The sequence below is a fragment of the Schistocerca serialis genome, chromosome 4, assembly GCF_023864345.2.
Source record: "Schistocerca serialis cubense isolate TAMUIC-IGC-003099 chromosome 4, iqSchSeri2.2, whole genome shotgun sequence".
NCBI classification, from domain to species: domain Eukaryota; kingdom Metazoa; phylum Arthropoda; class Insecta; order Orthoptera; family Acrididae; genus Schistocerca; species Schistocerca serialis.
The window spans coordinates 584,784,850-584,797,466 of record NC_064641.1 but is presented as its reverse complement, the minus strand read 5'-3'; the positions used below and the strand labels follow the sequence as shown (position 1 = coordinate 584,797,466).

Genomic DNA, 12,617 nt, shown 5'->3' with positions numbered 1-12,617 from the left:
GTACCAGTTTGGTTTCACTTTCACCTTCAGGTTCTTACATCATGTATACTCCTTTGGCATACGTCTTGAAACATTAATGAACATTTATAGTTGGATCATGTCTGACATTTTGGCCCCTTCGTTAAGCTTATACCGTGGTACATTATGTTGTTTTAATGATTTGGTTTAAAAGGAGCGAAAGTTGTCTTCTTAAATGTCCATTGTTTTTACATACGACGACAGCTATGTGTTTTGTGACTGTGATTCAGGTTTATTACGTGTTTATCTTTTATATGCTTACACGATTCTGGACTAGAGTTGTCCGCAGCTCGTGGTCGTGCGGTAGCGTTCCCGCTTCCCGTGCCCGGGTTCCCGGGTTCGATTCCCGGCGGGGTCAGGGATTTTCTCTGCCTCGTAATGACTGGGCGTTGTGTGATGTCCTTAGGTTAGTTAGGTTTAAGTAGTTCTAAGTTCTAGGGGACTGATGACCGTAGCTGTTAAGTCCCATAGTGCTCAGAGCCATTTGAACCATTTGGACTAGAGCAAAGAAAAAGCAGGTGGTGACATGTGTGCGCTGTTGGAACTTAGAAGAATATTACCTTAAGGTTACTTCAACCTTCAACTAACATTAGATACAGCTGTGGTGGTACTTTTTCTCATGTATATCATCAGCTGAGGTCTCTCGTCCATTCAGTAAGATCGATATCCATAAGTCGTGGAATAATTCGCCTTCTCAGAATAAATCAAATGCAGTTCGTAAAACTAGTCTTTAATTCAATTATTATGGATAAATTTGTTAGAATCTCACTGAAAAAACTAACGTAATATATCACGAAGCTGATACATTCACATCAGTATAACTAAAACTATTAAATCATATTCGAGGGTCATTAATAATAACTCAGTTACATTTCACATAAGTTATGCAAGTACGCCGTCAAATCCTTAAGTATGCTGAAAATCATGAATATCAGTCAAAGTTTAGTTAAAGGAAACTCAGTGCTCTTCGGTCATTACATGAATGTGACGTAACAGAATTCCCTCTTTGTCTTTTTATGTTTTATATTCATTTTGAGCAGCGGGCGTCGATTATCTTTCCTTTTTGCGTCAGTGGCATCCACGACCGGCTGTCGGATATACGTCACCAGTGGCCAGGTACGCAATCCCTTGGTCGTAGCTGACAGCGCTGCCCATAATTATCCCACCACTCTGTAACATACTTCATAACACTGGAAAAAGAGAAATTCCCGCTCTTGTGCCGTGTCTTCATACGCGGCTGCTCATTTGCCACTTACTCGTATATCATTCAACCGATCCCTTCACTAGTATGTTACTTTAAACGTAATAACACGTTGGCCGTAGGCGGACTCTTGCAAGGTCGAGATACAATGTCACAGCATACTTCTCCAAATTAACACTAAGAGGGCTGTTGATCTTAACGTTCCAATCCACTGGACGGTTTAACATAAAAACTGCCGCCTGTTTCCACCCCACGAGACAGAAATGTTTGGAATTTAAACCAGCACGTTGACTCACTGCCTGAACGTTCAGGTCAAATACTGTCGCCGAATATTTGTTCCATCGCTTGGATTTCTTCTGGCTGCGCCAAGATCAAAAGCTACAGCAATAGCGTGAGTTCGTGACTTCGGATACGGCTAAGTGCTTAATTATTGGTGTATCGGTCACATTCTTATCTTAGTCACGCTTCTCAGCCATCTTCCCATTCACGAATATGATTATTTACATACATGTTTTATGAATCAAGTACATCTCTCACGCGCTAATCGACCAGTTATGTAGAGTTTCACCAATAGCATCTGTGATTTCTTGTACATTTTTCTTTTACACTGATACTCTGATCTTTTATCGAATAACCGCTCTCGCATCTGTCACACAACAGGCAATTGATGAATTATCGTTATAACGCTCACTGTACGTGTGTGAACATTACAGTCATGTCCTGGATGCTCATCTGGCCGGAAGCTGCGACAGATAATGTTTATCGCTTGTCCTACGCGCAACGCTTTGAACCGGAAGGAAGCGCCGTGTCTTTTTTGTCTTGGGCCTTTTGTTTGGGGTCGGAAGCGAAAACAAATGAGCTCATCTTCCTGGAAGCTGGTCCTCTGCTGTCTTCTCGCGGATTCTACCGTATCCGGCAAGGCGTAGGCGCCTAGCGAATTTTCGTCCTCCCCCTAAAAAACTGGATCACGCTGACCTAATTCTCTATATATATTGTTGTGACCTATTCGTACCCTCTACTGCAACATAATTTGTATAACGTAGTGGTTATATGTGCCTACATTTTTACTCCTCTACTCCTCCTGCTGATTAATAGTTCCCACAGATATCTTAGTCCGCCTATCTCTTTTATTGCTTCTTCTTCATGCACTTAACATACCAAGTCTTCTTAGTGTGTGTGGAACAAATATCAAAGTAAGCTCAAGGCAATATACTCATGTATTATCACGTTAAAGCGAAGGAAATCATCTACTATAAATTCCACTGATTAGGATGTCTACTCTTGTAAATGGCAGGAGAGAAAAAGATTTGCTCTTTCTAGAGTTTAATTACTGCTGTCGGTTCTTTTGTACCTCATTTATTGGCCCCAACGTTCAGTAACACCAAAGAAGATCCGAAAGCTGTTCTGAGACTAACTGCATCCTTATAATTATTTACGATGTTATAGAAGTACTTCGCAAGTAATAATGGGAGCCACATTGTTTAAGCACTTGAAAAATAAGTTATGAATGTACTTAACATTGCCTAGGGATGCAGTGATGATATAATATGAGGTTTCTTCTCGTTGAACCAAAGCCGCATGGGATTAGCCGAACGGTCTGGGCGCTGCAGTCATGGACTGTGCGGCTGATCCCGGCGGAGGTTCGAGTCCTCCCTGGGGCATGGGTGTGTGTGTGTTTATCCTTAGGATAATTTAAGTTAAGCAGTGTGTAAGCTTAGGGACTGATGACCTTAGCAGTTAAGTCCCATAAGATTTCACACACATTTGAACGTTTGTTGAACCATGAATTGTCGTTCTGTTGCCAAATACAGATAGAGCTTTGAAGCATGAATCTTTGTTTCATGATCCCCACCACTGGCGGTAGAGGTGGGTGTTCTAATGACTACAGGGTGAATCTTACTGAGAACCATATTTTAAAAGGATTTGTAAGTAGATTTTCGCAAGACGATTAGTCTCTTCCTTCAAAAGTCTTCTTCGGTTCAGATTTTGCATTTTCGTGACGCTTTATCGTCGAACGAAGAAACTCTTAATAAATTTTAAAGCACGCTTATTACCTTCGGAAAACAGGTAACATTGGTGGTTATAAAGCTTTAAAAATTGATTGAAATCTACTGTCTTGAAAATTCATCAAAATTACAGTACATAAGAAGTTAAATCCAGCGATTTGAAACTGCATAACACAGTAATATAATGACCCACAAACCACCGGTGTACGGAATAGAAATCTAAAATTTAGTATTATTTCCTTAAGAAAGGGAAGGAATAGTAAAAATAAATTAACTAGCTACAAACGTTACAATCATTAGGTTCCATATAGTAGCCACAAAATAACGCATGGCGGACAAAGAGGGCATAAGTAGCAGAACTCTCTTAAAGGAATCCATTAGTCATCGGCCTTCATTTGAGGAATAAGTATCTGATATCAGCATTGTAGACTGGTAAAGAAGGAAATCTAAACGTTTGAGCTGTGATGTCAGAGAAGGATGATGAAAATAACGTGGAGAGATAAGAAATGAGGAGGTTCTCTGCAGTATGAGCGAGTTAAAGGATGTGCGAAACACTGACTATAAGAATTGGCAGTACGAGAGGACACGTGTTAAGACACCAGGCGTTAGCTGTCATGCTCTCAGGGTGATTGTAGAGGATTCAAACTGTAGGAGAAGACAGAGATTGGAAAACACCCAACAAGTAATTGATGAGAATTTTGCAAATGTTGCTCAGAGACGAAGTCGTAGTGGACCGCTTCAAATCTTTTATTCTTCTCAGAAGCATCACATTACAAATAAAAAGCAAAAAAAAAAGTACAGATAATGGAACAGGGCAGGATTTATGACATAGCAAACAACAGAAAATAAGTATGAACTAAACGGAATAGATTAGCTAGACTAGCTTTCCCAAGAGAGCGGCGACATAAACTGATTAGGAGTTGCTGACAACAGTTCTCAAAAATGCATGAAGTGAGTCAGTTAGATACGAAATTCATATGGCGGGTTATCTGTATCTCACCACAACGTCAAAGATTAGATCGCACAGGGTACCCCGTTTTAGACAGATTATCATTGGATCTTTCTGTTCTTACTGGAGTCTGTTGAGGACTTTTTTACTTAAAAAGTCGAGTAAACTATGCGCATTAATTAAACCTTCCAAACAAAACACAGGTGATATGAAACTTCCCGGCAGATTAGAACTGTGTGTCGGACCGAGAGTAGAAATCGGGATCTTTGTCCCGAGTTCGAGTCTCGGTCAGGCATACAGTTTTAATCTGCCAGGGAGTTTCATATCAGCTTACACTCCACTGCAGAGTGAACATTTCATTCCGAAAACACAGGTGGGTTGTAGAAGTGGCGCAAGTACCAAGTTAGACCTAGTAGTATCAATAAAAGTTATACTTGATGCACTTAACAATGGTGACTCATCCACTAGAGTTCTGTGACACTGGGGTGACATATCCAAAGCATTCCTCAGTGCTAACAACAGATTCTACACCAGGATCACTTCGAGGAAGTGGGTAGGTAATGAATTGTTCGATCACAATTCGAAAATAAGGAATAGAGGGTAGATGTATCATTTAAAAAACGTTTTGATGAAACGTTTATCTTATGCCAAACATATTAATACAGGTGTTCCTCAGAGTAATATGTTTTGACCAGAACTGCTCTTATATCCATAACTGTCTAGCCAGTACGGTATCATGCTGATAATAGCGACATTTTATTAATCAATGATAAACTATCAGAGCTTCTGGGAGAGAATGGCAGTAAAAGCCACAGGGTTTCTTAGAAATGGTCAAGATGCAACAAAGAATCATTGCAAATAAAGAGACCTAACGCCAAGATCTTCAGCCTAATAAAGGAAAACCATACTCTTAGGTTACATGTCAATTTATGCGTCATCCAACGAATATTGAAGTGTTGGAAATGAAAATTGTCATCAGTTAAATTCCTACGCGTTTAGAGATCATTCATCAGCAAGTAGTAATCTTTTTAGAGTAATAATTGGTAGCATTTTACTGTAATTTTTGTCCTTCACACGGCTCAACAACGCGTTGGAGAGACAATAGTCTCATCACCGGGGTGTAAGACTTAGCTCACGAGGCTAATTTCTCAATGCGCAAGGTAATGATAGTGGAATGTGATTTCTTAACGTCTTTGTAGAATTATTTTAAGGCAGACACATAATCAGATTTGCTATGCCACAATATGGCTGAGCCAACAGTTGCGCTCGCCATGTAATGTGGCGGAGACGTTAGTTCATAACAACCCTTGGAGCTCTGCGTCAGCGTCATCTTCACACTCTTGGAGCCCACAGCAGATCAGGAGGACGCGGCTGGTCCTGTGTGAAGTCTGAGGTGGGATGGCCACTGACAGAAGTTTTCGATTTTGATATAAGACGAGGACCCATAGTCCAATGTGTTTTTATTCCATCTGTGAACGCCACTGTTTTGTTGGTTGATATTTTAGCCTTTTTGCCTCACAAGCTAGATTTTACAATCTGATGATGAGACTATTGTCTCCTGAAACACGTCGTTGAGCTGTGCCAAGGACAAAAATTACTGTCGAATGCTATTACTTATTGCTGTAAGAAAATTACAACCATTACCTCACGTTCATAATGGATAATATTAAAAAGTGGCAGTCAGTGCTTTTTAGTGAAATAGGTGCTACGTAAATGGCAAATAGCGAGTCGAATGTATCGAAAGCCGACAACGGCTAGGAGAGCGGTGTGCTGCCCCATGTCCTCCATAGCGCGTCACACAGCGGCCGGTCTGCATCACGTGGTCCTCTGGGCTTGATCCCAAAGGTACTCTTACTATTCCTTTCTACGTCTACGTCCACATCGACATACATATTCTGCGAGCCACCATAAAGTGCATGGTGGTTACCACTGTTAGTCATTTCCGTTCCTGTTCTACTCGCAAACGGAGCAAGGGCAAAACGACTGTCTATACTTCTCCATAAGGGCCCTAATTTTTCTTATCTTCGCGGCCCTTACTGGAGACGTACGTTAGAGATGATAGAATCGATATGCAATCAGTCACAAACATCGGTTCTCTAAGCTTACTTAATGTTTCGTGAAAACAACATCTTCACTCCAGGGATTCCTACTTGAGTTCACGGAACATTTCCGTAATATTCACGTGTTCATCGAACGTACCGGTAACATATCTCAGTACCTCTCTGAAATGCTTCGATGTCTTCCTTTGATCCGACCTGGTGGGTACCTCAAAAACTCGCGCAATACTCAAGAATGGGTAGCACACGTTTTCTATATGCAGTCTCCCTTATTTTTCTAAGTCCTTATGTAGCACATATACTATATCCATTTGTTCCTACCTCAGAGACTTAACTGAACTTGATGTGCCTGTTTGTAGCGTGTACTGTACACCATGTACTCTCTGTGCTTCGTTTGTTTCCATCTCTGACAGCCGCCACAAGGTTTCAGCATTTGCTCGAAGAAACCTGTTAATCCCTGTGTGAGCACTGTTTCGAGAAATACAGGTAATTTCTGTTTCTTTTTATTAATGTTGAAATAGATTGTGTTTAATATATATCACAATGATACACCAACACATTTTTGTCGATGTATCACTGGGTTTACGTTCTTCAACGACCTATACATTCAAAATCACATGAGAGAATACAAGAGCAAGAAGAGAGGGAGGGAGAGAGAGAGAATAAAGATGAAGAAGAAGAAGAAGAATATGGTGACAAAGATGAGTAGTTGGAATGCGAACGCCCCCAACTCCAAAGCCTGTACGATCACCAAGTTCTGTAGCGTGCATCTACCGGAGTTGATGAATAAAATCAAGAAGAGCCGTTTACTAGATAGGTTGCCAGGACATAAAAGTTTCAAATTTTTGCAGTGCATTAAATGCAAAAATATGTTTATTTTACGAAAGAAAGAAATTCCATAAAATATAGCACAATTATAAAAAAATTTGACTGTATTTCTATATGATAAAAATAATAATGATGATAATGTAACATTTATGATACTTCTTCATCTTTAAGTGCGTCGTCCTTCACGGTCATTGACGATCAGTAGGATGATTTGCTCTTTCTCTATGGCTTTTCTGAACAGCGACTCTGCGTTCAGTCCCAAAACTCGCTTAAGTTATTTAAACATTCTATGTCTTCCACGTCTGCCATCAGTCTTTCCTTGAAGAATTCGTTGCAACAAGTCTTACCTGGTGTTGCACATTATGTGGTCGAAGTATTCTATAGTGTTCTTCTTTTGATTATGTGAACATTTTGGCTGATCAGGTCCAGCCCATGGTACAGTGTTTGTTCCCCAATGGTGAATGAATTGTCGCGATTCCCTTGAGCACGACATTCACCAGATCTCAATGTTGAAAGTTATCGAAACAAATAAAAATAAGTGAAAGTTATCTGAATAAATAAAAATATGGACTGACGTACTCTGTTTCTGGTTGTAAGCCTGCTGTGGTAGTAGATCAACAATCGTAAAGTGAAAGCAAAGCTGCTCTGTAATAACAATTAATCGTCGTAATGAAAAGGGAACGCTTTCATGTTGTAGAAGTTAGCAATCTGACTGCAAGAATTTTGAACAGTATAAATTGCCTGAATAATTAACTTGCGCATATAACGTAGCGTCACTGGTTTTGCAAAATATGATCACAAAAAAGTGGTTCAAATGGCTCTCAGCACTATGGGACTTAACTGCTGAGATCGTCAGCCCCCTAGAACTTAGAACTACTTAAACCTAACTAACCTAAGGACATCACACACATCCATGCCCGAGACAGGACTCCAACCTGCGGCCGTAGCTGTCGCGCGGTTTCAGACTGTAGCGCCTAGAACCGCTCGGCCACACCAGCCGGTATTTGATCACAAAAACTGTCTCTGAATAACATAAGTTGGCTCCTCACCTATAATCTGCGCAAATCTGGATAACACGTTGCAGTACTGCTCTGCCTTGCGCGCCGCTATGCTAAAGCTGCAGATTACTGTATCTACACAGAGACAGTCGAGGGGTGCAATGAGTTCTTTGTTAATTGCAAATTGAACACACTTGGTTGGATAATCCATCCAAAAGAATTGTAAGAGAAAGGTTGGTAAGAAAATGAAATATGCGCATAAATGACAACACTCTGTTTTCTTCTTATATTGAGGAAAAGTACTCAAGGCAGATTTTAAATTTAATGAACTTCTCAACATCCAAAGAATACATTTTGCTATCACTCAAATCTAACAGCTTTCAGTACAATAATCAAGTTCATTCCATGGCGCAGCAATAGTAAAAAATAATATCATTATGGTATTTACCTGACATTCCATTAGATTTCTTCCTTCACAAATCAGTTTGGTAATCATGTTGATTGAACAATAGATAAATTCTAGTTTTAATAATAAAGTAGCCATAGCTTCCTCACTGACACTGCTTAAAATTATCGCCTTAACTCTAACATAGTTGAACATCGACTCCACTCGCTACCAAAGCTAAACACTGTCTGCCCCGACAGCGCCCTCACACAGGTTAAAGACGTTAGCTTAACTTCTGCTACACAGCTTACAACATCGCTGCTCGCTCACAATCGATTCAGATACCAAAAATTCACATAGAAAAATTACACATGACACGTATCAATGTTACGGAGTATTCGTGGTCTACTTGGGGAGAAGTGTGAGTGATCGCAATCCATTTCCATTATCGCTGCCTGAAGTAGCCACTATTTTGCAGGAAGAATGGTACAAGATTCACTTGGAAATCATTGAGGACCTGTATTTATCCATTTCGAGAAGACTGGAAGCTGTTTTGAATGCCAGCAGTTTCCCCACACAGTATGAGGCATCGTGATGTGTTGCGTTTTCGGTGTTCCCATACTTATGTCCAGCCTCTGTAATTTCTCACATTTTAAATGAACTGCCCTGCATTACACCAAGTTCAAATTTCGTCCAGGTCTTTCTACAATTGCTCACTATCGTCCAACGACGATACTTTTGTGTATGCAATATCATCATCAGCGTACAGTGTTATAGGGCTCCTTATGGTTGTGATATATCGTTTATCAATACTGAGAACATTAGACGCCAGCAATAAATCTTTCCCTCCTGCATACTTTTCTTCCTGTAATGGCAGCCCAGCAAGATATGCAGGAGAGCTTCTTTGAGATTTAGTAGGAAGAGGTGATGGTAGAAGTAGTGAGAAGTCGTCTTCAGTTGTGCCTGACTAGATCAATCAGTAAAGGGATTGTCCATAAAAGGCAAGGCAATTCTTTTACTTATTAGGATTCTATTCCGCACACAGTTTCAATGTGCTAGAAAATTTCCTTAGAGGTCCAGTACAACGTACCGAGTTCTGTTACGCAAACATTCAACGAGCCTATGACATATTTTCGAAGTTACTCCGTGTGCTCATATTTTGATTAGTAGCCAACGATATGGTACTGTGTCGAAAAAGTTTTTGGAAATCTAGAAAGATGGAATCTATCTGTCGGGTGTGATTTACATTTATTATCAAGAACAACATGCCGAGAACATAAAGTCCATGTGCAATAATTCATTGCTTGAAAACATAAATGGGTTTAAGCTTAAGTGCGAATTTATTTTTCGGTATATTCAACGGACGGAGATGTAGCTGTGTGCACTAGACGTGTCTCTGTGATGACCTTTGTCATCTTGCTGCCCTGGTACAACCGTTCCTGCAATTTTCCTAAATCACGTTGGTCGGACACCAATGCAGTTCCTGGCCTGGTCACGGGGAACGCCGATTTCTGCCAACACTTTCGTTTCACTGAGAGCCCTATTCCGTTGCACCAGACGTTCTCTGGGAGTTGTACTTTCGGCTACGTCCGTTCCAAGCTGCAAAGCGTAATCGAGACGTTATTTTATAATTATTATTGTCATTTCATCACCCTCGTCCAGGATGGTGATGTAAAGATTAGACTGTCGCGGAAACTGAAGGATTCTTCCTCTAGTTATCACCGGACTGTCGAAAAGAGTTTACGACAGGGCGTCTCCTGGCGCACTAGGAGAGTTAGGCGGAGTTGCAGGGATAGAGGTGCAGGAAGACGGTGTCGCAGACCAACTTGTGATGGAGAGTAAGGGCACACCTTCAGTGGGATAGTGCTATTTAAGGATATATCAGGCAGGTGATTAGATAAGTAGTGTGCAGTTCCGCGAATAGGCTCCATCCCAAAACTGATTAAACGCTGGGGAATATGCGGAGATATGAGACCTGAGTTTCTCCTGGCGTATACAACTTTCAAATAACTTCCGGGAATTCAGCCAGGTAACACTTTCAGCGACCGCCGATATTTCGGCGGGAGAACACCCCGCCATTTTCAAGGCAAACTGCAACGGACAGGCGGCGTTCATGCAAATTTAATACCTCGGTTCTCCGACAGAAGCAGAAAAGATATTGGCATGCACGTCCAGCTATTGGGACAGTGTCATTAGGGAGGCAGTTGAGATTAAATTAGCGAGCAACCTCGTTAACAGGGATGGAGGTTTCTGTTTAAACTCTGTTTGGAATCCGGCTCTCTCCCTTGTCAAAAAACAGAGGAACAGAGTCAATGCTGCCTCACCTGCGAATTCATAGTCTCACTATCGATAGCTCCGACTTTGGTCATCTTGGTGGCACTAGTGTTCAGTGTGTGTGTGTGTGTGTGTGTGTGTGTGCGTTTTATCTTTCCTGCTTCTGTCGGAAAACCGAGGTATTAAATTTGCATGAACGCCGCCTGTCCGTTGCAGTTTGCCTTGAAAATGGCGGGGTGTTCTCCCGCCGAAATATCGGCGGTCGCTGAAAGTGTTACCTGGCTGAATTCCCGGAAATTATGCGGAGATATATTATTCACTATCGTAATTCCAGCAGCGTCTCAGATTTGGGATGGAGCTGGTTAGAATCACCCAGGCACACTGGAACATCTCACAGTTCTGCAGCATTAAAATGAACTCAAATGCTACGTACTGTCATAGGGTCTTTAGAGGAGAAGGGACAAGTAGTTGGTGGGTTTAAAATTATTAATATTGGTGGCTAGGAGATATAGCACGTATAGATGTTGGACACTGGAAGAGAACTTGAGTCAGAAGTCACAGTGGTTAGAAGGGAAGAGTTCAATTTAATTTAGATGTTTACGGATGCGTTAGGAGAGCGAAAGATCTGAAAACCAAACCTTACCAAAACTCAGGTATGCAGTGGCCTGTGACTATCGACTACCAACACGAACACATTAGATTTCTCAATATTGGAAACTTGCAAAACGACAGAAGACAAAGAATGAAGCGGCGCGCGAGGAATGAGCAGAGACGACAGTTCAGTTTCTTCGTCAATATCTGGATAGGCGAACGCTGACTGCTTTTCGGACGGTGCTCTGTGTGTGTGTGTGTGTGTGTGTGTGTGTGTGTGTGTGTGTGTGGTGAGTCCAGTTTGGGAACGCCGGGTCGCGCCGGCAGGAGGAAGCGTTTCTGTGGCGCCAGCGCTGTTTGTGAATGGAGCGCAACAGGTAGCTGACCCAGATGGCGCTCCGCTCATTGATCGCTTTCTCCTGCTCAACGGCTGCCGGCCACGCCTAGTCCAGCCCGCTGTGGCGAGCCGAGCCGTGGCGAGCGGACGCTGTGGACTGCGATCCACTCCTCTGGCAGGATACACTCACTCGCTGCCGCTCCACTGTTTGCACGTATGTCAACACACACCAGAAAAGGATCCATTCAGTACGACCCATTGAGATTTAGCTATAATTCATTGTTTCAGATACGCATCTCCCGAGTGTACATACTGTCTGATTTAATCTAGATGTCACGAAAGACGGATCTGCCAGTATACAAGGAGACAGTTAGTATTGTGTTGACAGTAGAGAAGCAGTATCAGCAGAATGGGGTCAATTAGGAGAGCTCAGTGACTTCGGACGTGGACTAGTAGCTGGATGTCACCTGCGTAACAAATCCGTCAGGGACATTTCGACCTCTCTAAAGCTACCCAAGTCGTTTGTTGGTGATGTGATTGTGAAGTGGAAACGTGAAGGAACAACCACTGCTAACCCGAGACCAGACAGGTCTCATTTACTGAAAGACGTGGGCTGTCGACCAATGCGGAGGGTAGTTGTTAAATATCACATGAAACGAGCAGAAGAAATCACTTCCAGAGTGCTACCTGCAATCCAGATAGAACAGTGATTGTGAGTCGGAAGCTCGCACAGACAATTCAGTACATAAAACTGACATTAGGAATCCCACACGAACTGTAGGTTCTGTTCGCATGTGAATCGTGTTTACAATGTATTGATTGAACCAGCTTCATTTGGGGTGAAAGAGCTAAATCAGTGGTTCCCACCCTGGGGGTAATTACCCCCTGAGGGTTAAAATGAAATTTTCTGAGGGTTAAGAACTAAACAAATCGATTCTGCTTCAGTAACGAAACTAAATTATTTTCAGAAGAT

The 12,617-nt window shown here is 41.8% G+C and overlaps 1 protein-coding gene across 1 annotated transcript in view; it reads left to right on the top strand.

Annotated features, from left to right (window-relative positions):
- LOC126474622 (uncharacterized) overlaps nucleotides 1-12,617 on the top strand; it is a 624,438-nt gene that overhangs the window by 57,469 nt on the left and 554,352 nt on the right. The gene's annotated exons all lie outside the window — the stretch shown is intronic.